The sequence below is a fragment of the Xyrauchen texanus genome, unplaced genomic scaffold, assembly GCF_025860055.1.
Source record: "Xyrauchen texanus isolate HMW12.3.18 unplaced genomic scaffold, RBS_HiC_50CHRs HiC_scaffold_72, whole genome shotgun sequence".
In the NCBI taxonomy this organism is placed as follows: Eukaryota; Metazoa; Chordata; class Actinopteri; order Cypriniformes; family Catostomidae; genus Xyrauchen; species Xyrauchen texanus.
In genome coordinates, this window is record NW_026266709.1 from 44,317 (window position 1) to 56,882 (window position 12,566).

General features: G+C 41.9%; 17 pseudogenes; all 17 read right to left on the reverse strand.

The window, feature by feature from the left end:
* Positions 1-546: 546 nt before the first annotated feature.
* On the reverse strand, positions 547-665 carry LOC127642655 (uncharacterized; annotated as a pseudogene).
* Positions 666-1,294: 629 nt separating this feature from the next.
* LOC127642681 (uncharacterized) lies at positions 1,295-1,413 on the reverse strand (annotated as a pseudogene).
* A 614-nt stretch (positions 1,414-2,027) lies between these two features.
* Positions 2,028-2,146, reverse strand: LOC127642682 (uncharacterized; annotated as a pseudogene).
* Positions 2,147-2,768: 622 nt separating this feature from the next.
* LOC127642656 (uncharacterized) lies at positions 2,769-2,887 on the reverse strand (annotated as a pseudogene).
* A 614-nt stretch (positions 2,888-3,501) lies between these two features.
* Positions 3,502-3,620, reverse strand: LOC127642683 (uncharacterized; annotated as a pseudogene).
* A 625-nt stretch (positions 3,621-4,245) lies between these two features.
* On the reverse strand, positions 4,246-4,364 carry LOC127642587 (uncharacterized; annotated as a pseudogene).
* A 614-nt stretch (positions 4,365-4,978) lies between these two features.
* LOC127642684 (uncharacterized) lies at positions 4,979-5,097 on the reverse strand (annotated as a pseudogene).
* Positions 5,098-5,709: 612 nt separating this feature from the next.
* LOC127642685 (uncharacterized) lies at positions 5,710-5,828 on the reverse strand (annotated as a pseudogene).
* A 625-nt stretch (positions 5,829-6,453) lies between these two features.
* LOC127642658 (uncharacterized) lies at positions 6,454-6,572 on the reverse strand (annotated as a pseudogene).
* A 623-nt stretch (positions 6,573-7,195) lies between these two features.
* Positions 7,196-7,313, reverse strand: LOC127642627 (uncharacterized; annotated as a pseudogene).
* Positions 7,314-7,927: 614 nt separating this feature from the next.
* Positions 7,928-8,046, reverse strand: LOC127642686 (uncharacterized; annotated as a pseudogene).
* A 624-nt stretch (positions 8,047-8,670) lies between these two features.
* LOC127642588 (uncharacterized) lies at positions 8,671-8,789 on the reverse strand (annotated as a pseudogene).
* A 617-nt stretch (positions 8,790-9,406) lies between these two features.
* On the reverse strand, positions 9,407-9,525 carry LOC127642687 (uncharacterized; annotated as a pseudogene).
* A 613-nt stretch (positions 9,526-10,138) lies between these two features.
* Positions 10,139-10,257, reverse strand: LOC127642688 (uncharacterized; annotated as a pseudogene).
* Positions 10,258-10,879: 622 nt separating this feature from the next.
* LOC127642589 (uncharacterized) lies at positions 10,880-10,998 on the reverse strand (annotated as a pseudogene).
* Positions 10,999-11,613: 615 nt separating this feature from the next.
* Positions 11,614-11,732, reverse strand: LOC127642689 (uncharacterized; annotated as a pseudogene).
* A 621-nt stretch (positions 11,733-12,353) lies between these two features.
* LOC127642659 (uncharacterized) lies at positions 12,354-12,472 on the reverse strand (annotated as a pseudogene).
* Positions 12,473-12,566: the final 94 nt, after the last annotated feature.

The window sequence follows — 12,566 nt, forward strand, 5'->3', positions numbered from 1 at the left end:
CTTGTACTGCAGATCTAAAAAAAGAGACAACAGGCCCTTTCCTCTCAGACATTGTCTATTTTTATTTATTTCTCTTTTTGAAAAGGTAAGTGCCTCTCTATTTATTCAATTTCACAGGAGTCGTCCACAATACCTTTTTCTGCATACCTGTGTCACAGCTTCCATGTGGTTTGCTAAAAGAGGGCATACTCAGCTGCACAATTATATGCTTAACACATAATAATAATCCAGTGGCCAAAGAAAACTCTTCTCTACTTAAAAAATGACCTCAGGACGCTTTCTTTCGGATGTGTCCACCAAATTTTGGAAGCACTGCACTTTGTTTGTACTTTCCAACTCTGTATGTTGCAGTCAAGAAAGAGCAAAAAAAAAACCTCTACTGCTTTCTGTAGGAGGCAAGATAAATGAGCAAGCTGTCCTTTGCCACAGAGAAAGCTAAATGAAAGAAAATCAATCAAACAACCAATTTCCAAGGATAAATAAATATATCCCAGTTGATCCAAGGGGGAGTCAAGTTATGAGTTAAAACAAACAAGGAAAAGAAAAATCTTACAGCACCTGGTATTCCCAGGAAGTCTCCCATCCAAGTACTAACCAGGCCCAGCCCTGTTTGGCTTCCGAGATCAGACGAGTTCGGGCCTGCACAGGGTGGTATGGCCATAAGCGAGGGCTGGCGGCTACCAGCAGGCCATTTAAAGCAAGCGCACTGCACGCATCCTTATGCTGCTCTCCCATCATTAAAATATGTCTTGTACTGCAGCTCTAAAAAAAGAGACAACAGGCCCTTTCCTCTCAGACAGTGTCAATTTTTATTTATTTCTCTTTTGAAAAGGTAAGTGCCTCTCTATTTATTCAATTTCACAGGAGTCGTCCACAATACCTTTTTCTGCATACCTGTGTCACAGCTTCCATGTGGTTTTGCTAAAAGAGGGCATACTCAGCTGCACAATTATATGCTTAACACATAATAATAATCCAGTGGCCAAAGAAAACTCTTCTCTACTTAAAAAATGACCTCAGGACGCTTTCTTTCGGATGTGTCCACCAAATTTTGGAAGCACTGCACTTTGTTTGTACTTTCCAACTCTGTATGTTGCAGTCAAGAAAGAGCAAAAAAAAAAAACCCCTCTACTGCTTTCTGTAGGAGGCAAGATAAATGAGCAAGCTGTCCTTTGCCACAGAGAAAGCTAAATGAAAGAAAATCAATCAAACAACCAATTTCCAAGGATAAATAAATATATCCCAGTTGAGCCAGGGGGGAGTGTATGAGTTAAAACAAACAAGGAAAAGAAAAATCTTACAGCACCTGGTATTCCCAGGAAGTCTCCCACCCAAGTACTAACCAGGCCCAGCCCTGTTTGGCTTCCGAGATCAGACGAGTTCGGACCTGCACAGGGTGGTATGGCCGTAAGCGAGTGCTGCGGCTACCAGCAGGCCATTTAAAGCAAGCGCACTGCACACATCCTTATGCTGCTCTCCCATCATTAAAATATGTCTTGTACTGCAGATCTAAAAAAAGAGACAACAGGCCCTTTCCTCTCAGACAGTGTCAATTTTTATTTATTTCTCTTTTTGAAAAGGTAAGTGCCTCTCTAAGTCATTCAATTTCACAGGAGTCGTCCACAATACCTTTTCTGCATACCTGTGTCACAGCTTCCATGTGGTTTGCTAAAAGAGGGCATACTCAGCTGCACAATTGTATGCATAACACATAATAATAATCCAGTGGCCAAAGAAAACTCTTCTCTACTTAAAAAATGACCTCAGGACGCTTTCTTTCGGATGTGTCCACCAAATTTTGGAAGCACTGCACTTTGTTTGTACTTTCCTACTCTGTATGTTGCAGTCAAGAAAGAGCAAAAAAAAACCTCTACTGCTTTCTGTAGGAGGCAAGATAAATGAGCAAGCTGTCCTTTGCCACAGAGAAAGCTAAATGAAAGAAAATCAATCAAATTTCCAAGGATAAATAAATATATCCCAGTTGAGCCAGGGGAGTGTATGAGTTAAAACAAACAAGGAAAAGAAAAATCTTACAGCACCTGGTATTCCCAGGAAGTCTCCCACCCAAGTACTAACCAGGCCCAGCCCTGTTTGGCTTCCGAGATCAGACGAGTTCGGACCTGCACAGGGTGGTATGGCCGTAAGCGAGTGCTGCGGCTACCAGCAGGCCATTTAAAGCAAGCGCACTGCACACATCCTTATGCTGCTCTCCCATCATTAAAATATGTCTTGTACTGCAGATCTAAAAAAAGAGACAACAGGCCCTTTCCTCTCAGACAGTGTCAATTTTTATTTATTTCTCTTTTTGAAAAGGTAAGTGCCTCTCTATTTATTCAATTTCACAGGAGTCGTCCACAATACCTTTTTCTGCATACCTGTGTCACAGCTTCCATGTGGTTTGCTAAAGAGGGCATACTCAGCTGCACAATTATATGCTTAACACATAATAATAATCCAGTGGCCAAAGAAAACTCTTCTCTACTTAAAAAATGACCTCAGGACGCTTTCTTTCGGATGTGTCCACCAAATTTTAGAAGCACTGCACTTTGTTTGTACTTTCCAACTCTGTATGTTGCAGTCAAGAAAGAGCAAAAAAAAAACCCTCTACTGCTTTCTGTAGGAGGCAAGATAAATGAGCAAGCTGTCCTTTGCCACGAGAAAGCTAAATGAAAAGAAAATCAAACAACCAATTTCCAAGGATAAATAAATATATCCCAGTTGATCCAAGGGGATCAAGTTATGAGTTAAAACAAACAAGGAAAAGAAAAATCTTACAGCACCTGGTATTCCCAGGAAGTCTCCCATCCAAGTACTAACCAGGCCCAGCCCTGTTTGGCTTCCGAGATCAGACGAGTTCGGGCCTGCACAGGGTGGTATGGCCATAAGCGAGGGCTGGGGCTACCAGCAGGCCATTTAAAGCAAGCGCACTGCACGCATCCTTATGCTGCTCTCCCATCATTAAAATATGTCTTGTACTGCAGCTCTAAAAAAGAGACAACAGGCCCTTTCCTCTCAGACATTGTCTATTTTTATTTATTTCTCTTTTGAAAAGGTAAGTGCCTCCTCTCTATTCATTCAATTTCACAGGAGTCGTCCACAATACCTTTTTCTGCATACCTGTGTCATAGCTTCCATGTTGTTTGCTAAAAAGGGCATACTCAGCTGCACAATTATAGGCTTAACACATAATAATAATCCAGTGGCCAAAGAAAACTCTTCTCTACTTAAAAATGACCTCAGGACGCTTTCTTTCGGATGTGTCCACCAAATTTTGGAAGCACTGCACTTTGTTTGTACTTTCCTACTCTGTATGTTGCAGTCAAGAAAGAGCAAAAAAAAACCCTCTACTGCTTTCTGTAGGAGGCAAGATAAATGAGCAAGCTGTCCTTTGCCACAGAGAAAGCTAAATGAAAGAAAATCAATCAAATTTCCAAGGATAAATAAATATATCCCAGTTGAGCCAGGGGAGTGTATGAGTTAAAACAAACAAGGAAAAGAAAAATCTTACAGCACCTGGTATTCCCAGGAAGTCTCCCACCCAAGTACTAACCAGGCCCAGCCCTGTTTGGCTTCCGAGATCAGACGAGTTCGGACCTGCACAGGGTGGTATGGCCGTAAGCGAGTGCTGCGGCTACCAGCAGGCCATTTAAAGCAAGCGCACTGCACACATCCTTATGCTGCTCTCCCATAATTAAAATATGTCTTGTACTGCAGATCTAAAAAAAGAGACAACAGGCCCTTTCCTCTCAGACAGTGTCAATTTTTATTTATTTCTCTTTTTGAAAAGGTAAGTGCCTCTCTATTTATTCAATTTCACAGGAGTCGTCCACAATACCTTTTCTGCATACCTGTGTCACAGCTTCCATGTGGTTTGCTAAAAGAGGGCATACTCAGCTGCACAATTATATGCTTAACACATAATAATAATCCAGTGGCCAAAGAAAACTCTTCTCTACTTAAAAAATGACCTCAGGACGCTTTCTTTCGGATGTGTCCACCAAATTTTGGAAGCACTGCACTTTGTTTGTACTTTCCTACTCTGTATGTTGCAGTCAAGAAAGAGCAAAAAAAAAACCTCTACTGCTTTCTGTAGGAGGCAAGATAAATGAGCAAGCTGTCCTTTGCCACAGAGAAAGCTAAATGAAAGAAAATCAATCAAACAACCAATTTCCAAGGATAAATAAATATATCCCAGTTGATCAAGGGGGATCAAGTTATGAGTTAAAACAAACAAGGAAAAGAAAAATCTTACAGCACCTGGTATTCCAAGGAAGTCTCCCATCCAAGTACTAACCAGGCCCAGCCCTGTTTGGCTTCCGAGATCAGACGAGTTCGGGCCTGCACAGGGTGGTATGGCCATAAGCGAGGGCTGGGGCTACCAGCAGGCCATTTAAAGCAAGCGCACTGCACGCATCCTTATGCTGCTCTCCCATCATTAAAATATGTCTTGTACTGCAGCTCTAAAAAAGAGACAACAGGCCCTTTCCTCTCAGACATTGTCTATTTTTATTTATTTCTCTTTTTGAAAAGGTAAGTGCCTCCTCTCTATTCATTCAATTTCACAGGAGTCGTCCACAATACCTTTTTCTGCATACCTGTGTCATAGCTTCCATGTTGTTTGCTAAAAAGGGCATACTCAGCTGCACAATTATAGGCTTAACACATAATAATAATCCAGTGGCCAAAGAAAACTCTTCTCTACTTAAAAAATGACCTCAGGACGCTTTCTTTCGGATGTGTCCACCAAATTTTGGAAGCACTGCACTTGTTTGTACTTTCCTACTCTGTATGTTGCAGTCAAGAAAGAGCAAAAAAAACCCTCTACTGCTTTCTGTAGGAGGCAAGATAAATGAGCAAGCTGTCCTTTGCCACAGAGAAAGCTAAATGAAAGAAAATCAATCAAATTTCCAAGGATAAATAAATATATCCCAGTTGAGCCAGGGGAGTGTATGAGTTAAAACAAACAAGGAAAAGAAAAATCTTACAGCACCTGGTATTCCCAGGAAGTCTCCCACCCAAGTACTAACCAGGCCCAGCCCTGTTTGGCTTCCGAGATCAGACGAGTTCGGACCTGCACAGGGTGGTATGGCCGTAAGCGAGTGCTGCGGCTACCAGCAGGCCATTTAAAGCAAGCGCACTGCACACATCCTTATGCTGCTCTCCCATCATTAAAATATGTCTTGTACTGCAGATCTAAAAAAGAGACAACAGGCCCTTTCCTCTCAGACAGTGTCAATTTTTATTTATTTCTCTTTTTGAAAAGGTAAGTGCCTCTCTAAGTCATTCAATTTCACAGGAGTCGTCCACAATACCTTTTTCTGCATACCTGTGTCACAGCTTCCATGTGGTTTGCTAAAAGAGGGCATACTCAGCTGCACAATTGTATGCATAACACATAATAATAATCCAGTGGCCAAAGAAAACTCTTCTCTACTTAAAAATGACCTCAGGACGCTTTCTTTCGGATGTGTCCACCAAATTTTGGAAGCACTGCACTTTGTTTGTACTTTCCTACTCTGTATGTTGCAGTCAAGAAAGAGCAAAAAAACCTCTACTGCTTTCTGTAGGAGGCAAGATAAATGAGCAAGCTGTCCTTTGCCACAGAGAAAGCTAAATGAAAGAAAATCAATCAAATTTCCAAGGATAAATAAATATATCCCAGTTGAGCCAGGGGGAGTGTATGAGTTAAAACAAACAAGGAAAAGAAAAATCTTACAGCACCTGGTATTCCCAGGAAGTCTCCCACCCAAGTACTAACCAGGCCCAGCCCTGTTTGGCTTCCGAGATCAGACGAGTTCGGACCTGCACAGGGTGGTATGGCCGTAAGCGAGTGCTGCGGCTACCAGCAGGCCATTTAAAGCAAGCGCACTGCACACATCCTTATGCTGCTCTCCCATCATTAAAATATGTCTTGTACTGCAGATCTAAAAAAAGAGACAACAGGCCCTTTCCTCTCAGACAGTGTCAATTTTTATTTATTTCTCTTTTGAAAAGGTAAGTGCCTCTCTATTTATTCAATTTCACAGGAGTCGTCCACAATACCTTTTTCTGCATACCTGTGTCACAGCTTCCATGTGGTTTGCTAAAAGAGGGCATACTCAGCTGCACAATTATATGCTTAACACATAATAATAATCCAGTGGCCAAAGAAAACTCTTCTCTACTTAAAAAATGACCTCAGGACGCTTTCTTTCGGATGTGTCCACCAAATTTTGGAAGCACTGCACTTTGTTTGTACTTTCCAACTCTGTATGTTGCAGTCAAGAAAGAGCAAAAAAAAAACCCTCTACTGCTTTCTGTAGGAGGCAAGATAAATGAGCAAGCTGTCCTTTGCCACAGAGAAAGCTAAATGAAAGAAAATCAATCAAACAACCAATTTCCAAGGATAAATAAATATATCCCAGTTGATCCAGGGGATCAAGTTATGAGTTAAAACAAACAAGGAAAAGAAAAATCTTACAGCACCTGGTATTCCCAGGAAGTCTCCCATCCAAGTACTAACCAGGCCCAGCCCTGTTTGGCTTCCGAGATCAGACGAGTTCGGGCCTGCACAGGGTGGTATGGCCATAAGCGAGGGCTGGGGCTACCAGCAGGCCATTTAAAGCAAGCGCACTGCACGCATCCTTATGCTGCTCTCCCATCATTAAAATATGTCTTGTACTGCAGCTCTAAAAAAGAGACAACAGGCCCTTTCCTCTCAGACATTGTCTATTTTTATTTATTTCTCTTTTTGAAAAGGTAAGTGCCTCCTCTCTATTCATTCAATTTCACAGGAGTCGTCCACAATACCTTTTTCTGCATACCTGTGTCATAGCTTCCATGTTGTTTGCTAAAAAGGGCATACTCAGCTGCACAATTATAGGCTTAACACATAATAATAATCCAGTGGCCAAAGAAAACTCTTCTCTACTTAAAAAATGACCTCAGGACGCTTTCTTTCGGATGTGTCCACCAAATTTTGGAAGCACTGCACTTTGTTTGTACTTTCCTACTCTGTATGTTGCAGTCAAGAAAGAGCAAAAAAAACCCTCTACTGCTTTCTGTAGGAGGCAAGATAAATGAGCAAGCTGTCCTTTGCCACAGAGAAAGCTAAATGAAAGAAAATCAATCAAACAACCAATTTCCAAGGATAAATAAATATATCCCAGTTGAGCCAGGGGGAGTGTATGAGTTAAAACAAACAATGAAAAGAAAAATCTTACAGCACCTGGTATTCCCAGGAAGTCTCCCACCCAAGTACTAACCAGGCCCAGCCCTGTTTGGCTTCGAGATCAGACGAGTTCGGACCTGCACAGGGTGGTATGGCCGTAAGCGAGTGCTGCGGCTACCAGCAGGCCATTTAAAGCAAGCGCACTGCACACATCCTTATGCTGCTCTCCCATCATTAAAATATGTCTTGTACTGCAGATCTAAAAAAGAGACAACAGGCCCTTTCCTCTCAGACAGTGTCAATTTTATTTATTTCTCTTTTTGAAAAGGTAAGTGCCTCTCTAAGTCATTCAATTTCACAGGAGTCGTCCACAATACCTTTTTCTGCATACCTGTGTCACAGCTTCCATGTGGTTTGCTAAAAGAGGGCATACTCAGCTGCACAATTGTATGCATAACACATAATAATAATCCAGTGGCCAAAGAAAACTCTTCTCTACTTAAAAAATGACCTCAGGACGCTTTCTTTCGGATGTGTCCACCAAATTTTGGAAGCACTGCACTTTGTTTGTACTTTCCTACTCTGTATGTTGCAGTCAAGAAAGAGCAAAAAAAAACCTCTACTGCTTTCTGTAGGAGGCAAGATAAATGAGCAAGCTGTCCTTTGCCACAGAGAAAGCTAAATGAAAGAAAATCAATCAAATTTCCAAGGATAAATAAATATATCCCAGTTGAGCCAGGGGGAGTGTATGAGTTAAAACAAACAAGGAAAAGAAAAATCTTACAGCACCTGGTATTCCCAGGAAGTCTCCCACCCAAGTACTAACCAGGCCCAGCCCTGTTTGGCTTCCGAGATCAGACGAGTTCGGACCTGCACAGGGTGGTATGGCCGTAAGCGAGTGCTGCGGCTACCAGCAGGCCATTTAAAGCAAGCGCACTGCACACATCCTTATGCTGCTCTCCCATAATTAAAATATGTCTTGTACTGCAGATCTAAAAAAGAGACAACAGGCCCTTTCCTCTCAGACATTGTCTATTTTTATTTATTTCTCTTTTGAAAAGGTAAGTGCCTCTCTATTTATTCAATTTCACAGGAGTCGTCCACAATACCTTTTTCTGCATACCTGTGTCACAGCTTCCATGTGGTTTGCTAAAAGAGGGCATACTCAGCTGCACAATTATATGCTTAACACATAATAATAATCCAGTGGCCAAAGAAAACTCTTCTCTACTTAAAAAATGACCTCAGGACGCTTTCTTTCGGATGTGTCCACCAAATTTTGGAAGCACTGCACTTTGTTTGTACTTTCCAACTCTGTATGTTGCAGTCAAGAAAGAGCAAAAAAAAACCCTCTACTGCTTTCTGTAGGAGGCAAGATAAATGAGCAAGCTGTCCTTTGCCACAGAGAAAGCTAAATGAAAGAAAAATCAATCAAACAACCAATTTCCAAGGATAAATAAATATATCCCAGTTGATCAAGGGGATCAAGTTATGAGTTAAAACAAACAAGGAAAAGAAAAATCTTACAGCACCTGGTATTCCAAGGAAGTCTCCCATCCAAGTACTAACCAGGCCCAGCCCTGTTTGGCTTCCGAGATCAGACGAGTTCGGGCCTGCACAGGGTGGTATGGCCATAAGCGAGGGCTGGGGCTACCAGCAGGCCATTTAAAGCAAGCGCACTGCACGCATCCTTATGCTGCTCTCCCATCATTAAAATATGTCTTGTACTGCAGCTCTAAAAAAGAGACAACAGGCCCTTTCCTCTCAGACAGTGTCAATTTTTATTTATTTCTCTTTTGAAAAGGTAAGTGCCTCTCTATTTATTCAATTTCACAGGAGTCGTCCACAATACCTTTTTCTGCATACCTGTGTCACAGCTTCCATGTGGTTTGCTAAAGAGGGCATACTCAGCTGCACAATTATATGCTTAACACATAATAATAATCCAGTGGCCAAAGAAAACTCTTCTCTACTTAAAAAATGACCTCAGGACGCTTTCTTTCGGATGTGTCCACCAAATTTTGGAAGCACTGCACTTTGTTTGTACTTTCCAACTCTGTATGTTGCAGTCAAGAAAGAGCAAAAAAAAAAACCCCTCTACTGCTTTCTGTAGGAGGCAAGATAAATGAGCAAGCTGTCCTTTGCCACAGAGAAAGCTAAATGAAAGAAAATCAATCAAATTTCCAAGGATAAATAAATATATCCCAGTTGAGCCAGGGGGGAGTGTATGAGTTAAAACAAACAAGGAAAAGAAAAATCTTACAGCACCTGGTATTCCCAGGAAGTCTCCCACCCAAGTACTAACCAGGCCCAGCCCTGTTTGGCTTCCGAGATCAGACGAGTTCGGACCTGCACAGGGTGGTATGGCCGTAAGCGAGTGCTGCGGCTACCAGCAGGCCATTTAAAGCAAGCGCACTGCACACATCCTTATGCTGCTCTCCCATCATTAAAATATGTCTTGTACTGCAGATCTAAAAAAGAGACAACAGGCCCTTTCCTCTCAGACAGTGTCAATTTTTATTTATTTCTCTTTTGAAAAGGTAAGTGCCTCTCTAAGTCATTCAATTTCACAGGAGTCGTCCACAATACCTTTTTCTGCATACCTGTGTCACAGCTTCCATGTGGTTTGCTAAAAGAGGGCATACTCAGCTGCACAATTGTATGCATAACACATAATAATAATCCAGTGGCCAAAGAAAACTCTTCTCTACTTAAAAAATGACCTCAGGACGCTTTCTTTCGGATGTGTCCACCAAATTTTGGAAGCACTGCACTTTGTTTGTACTTTCCTACTCTGTATGTTGCAGTCAAGAAAGAGCAAAAAAAACCTCTACTGCTTTCTGTAGGAGGCAAGATAAATGAGCAAGCTGTCCTTTGCCACAGAGAAAGCTAAATGAAAGAAAATCAATCAAATTTCCAAGGATAAATAAATATATCCCAGTTGAGCCAGGGGGAGTGTATGAGTTAAAACAAACAAGGAAAAGAAAAATCTTACAGCACCTGGTATTCCCAGGAAGTCTCCCACCCAAGTACTAACCAGGCCCAGCCCTGTTTGGCTTCCGAGATCAGACGAGTTCGGACCTGCACAGGGTGGTATGGCCGTAAGCGAGTGCTGCGGCTACCAGCAGGCCATTTAAAGCAAGCGCACTGCACACATCCTTATGCTGCTCTCCCATCATTAAAATATGTCTTGTACTGCAGATCTAAAAAAAGAGACAACAGGCCCTTTCCTCTCAGACAGTGTCAATTTTTATTTATTTCTCTTTTTGAAAAGGTAAGTGCCTCTCTATTTATTCAATTTCACAGGAGTCGTCCACAATACCTTTTTCTGCATACCTGTGTCACAGCTTCCATGTGGTTTGCTAAAAGAGGGCATACTCAGCTGCACAATTATATGCTTAACACATAATAATAATCCAGTGGCCAAAGAAAACTCTTCTCTACTTAAAAAATGACCTCAGGACGCTTTCTTTCGGATGTGTCCACCAAATTTTGGAAGCACTGCACTTTGTTTGTACTTTCCAACTCTGTATGTTGCAGTCAAGAAAGAGCAAAAAAAAACCCTCTACTGCTTTCTGTAGGAGGCAAGATAAATGAGCAAGCTGTCCTTTGCCACAGAGAAAGCTAAATGAAAGAAAATCAAACAACCAATTTCCAAGGATAAATAAATATATCCCAGTTGATCAAGGGGGATCAAGTTATGAGTTAAAACAAACAAGGAAAAGAAAAATCTTACAGCACCTGGTATTCCAAGGAAGTCTCCCATCCAAGTACTAACCAGGCCCAGCCCTGTTTGGCTTCCGAGATCAGACGAGTTCGGGCCTGCACAGGGTGGTATGGCCATAAGCGAGGGCTGGGGCTACCAGCAGGCCATTTAAAGCAAGCGCACTGCACGCATCCTTATGCTGCTCTCCCATCATTAAAATATGTCTTGTACTGCAGATCTAAAAAAAGAGACAACAGGCCCTTTCCTCTCAGACAGTGTCAATTTTTATTTATTTCTCTTTTTGAAAAGGTAAGTGCCTCTCTAAGTCATTCAATTTCACAGGAGTCGTCCACAATACCTTTTTCTGCATACCTGTGTCACAGCTTCCATGTGGTTTGCTAAAAGAGGGCATACTCAGCTGCACAATTGTATGCATAACACATAATAATAATCCAGTGGCCAAAGAAAACTCTTCTCTACTTAAAAAATGACCTCAGGACGCTTTCTTTCGGATGTGTCCACCAAATTTTGGAAGCACTGCACTTTGTTTGTACTTTCCTACTCTGTATGTTGCAGTCAAGAAAGAGCAAAAAAAAAACCTCTACTGCTTTCTGTAGGAGGCAAGATAAATGAGCAAGCTGTCCTTTGCCACAGAGAAAGCTAAATGAAAGAAAATCAATCAAATTTCAAGGATAAATAAATATATCCCAGTTGAGCCAGGGGAGTGTATGAGTTAAAACAAACAAGGAAAAGAAAAATCTTACAGCACCTGGTATTCCCAGGAAGTCTCCCACCCAAGTACTAACCAGGCCCAGCCCTGTTTGGCTTCCGAGATCAGACGAGTTCGGACCTGCACAGGGTGGTATGGCCGTAAGCGAGTGCTGCGGCTACCAGCAGGCCATTTAAAGCAAGCGCACTGCACACATCCTTATGCTGCTCTCCCATCATTAAAATATGTCTTGTACTGCAGATCTAAAAAAGAGACAACAGGCCCTTTCCTCTCAGACAGTGTCAATTTTTATTTATTTCTCTTTTGAAAAGGTAAGTGCCTCTCTATTTATTCAATTTCACAGGAGTCGTCCACAATACCTTTTTCTGCATACCTGTGTCACAGCTTCCATGTGGTTTGCTAAAAGAGGGCATACTCAGCTGCACAATTATATGCTTAACACATAATAATAATCCAGTGGCCAAAGAAAACTCTTCTCTACTTAAAAAATGACCTCAGGACGCTTTCTTTCGGATGTGTCCACCAAATTTTGGAAGCACTGCACTTTGTTTGTACTTTCCAACTCTGTATGTTGCAGTCAAGAAAGAGCAAAAAAAAAACCCTCTACTGCTTTCTGTAGGAGGCAAGATAAATGAGCAAGCTGTCCTTTGCCACAGAGAAAGCTAAATGAAAGAAAAATCAAACAACCAATTTCCAAGGATAAATAAATATATCCCAGTTGATCAAGGGGATCAAGTTATGAGTTAAAACAAACAAGGAAAAGAAAAATCTTACAGCACCTGGTATTCCCAGGAAGTCTCCCATCCAAGTACTAACCAGGCCCAGCCCTGTTTGGCTTCCGAGATCAGACGAGTTCGGGCCTGCACAGGGTGGTATGGCCATAAGCGAGGGCTGGGGCTACCAGCAGGCCATTTAAAGCAAGCGCACTGCACGCATCCTTATGCTGCTCTCCCATCATTAAAATATGTCTTGTACTGCAG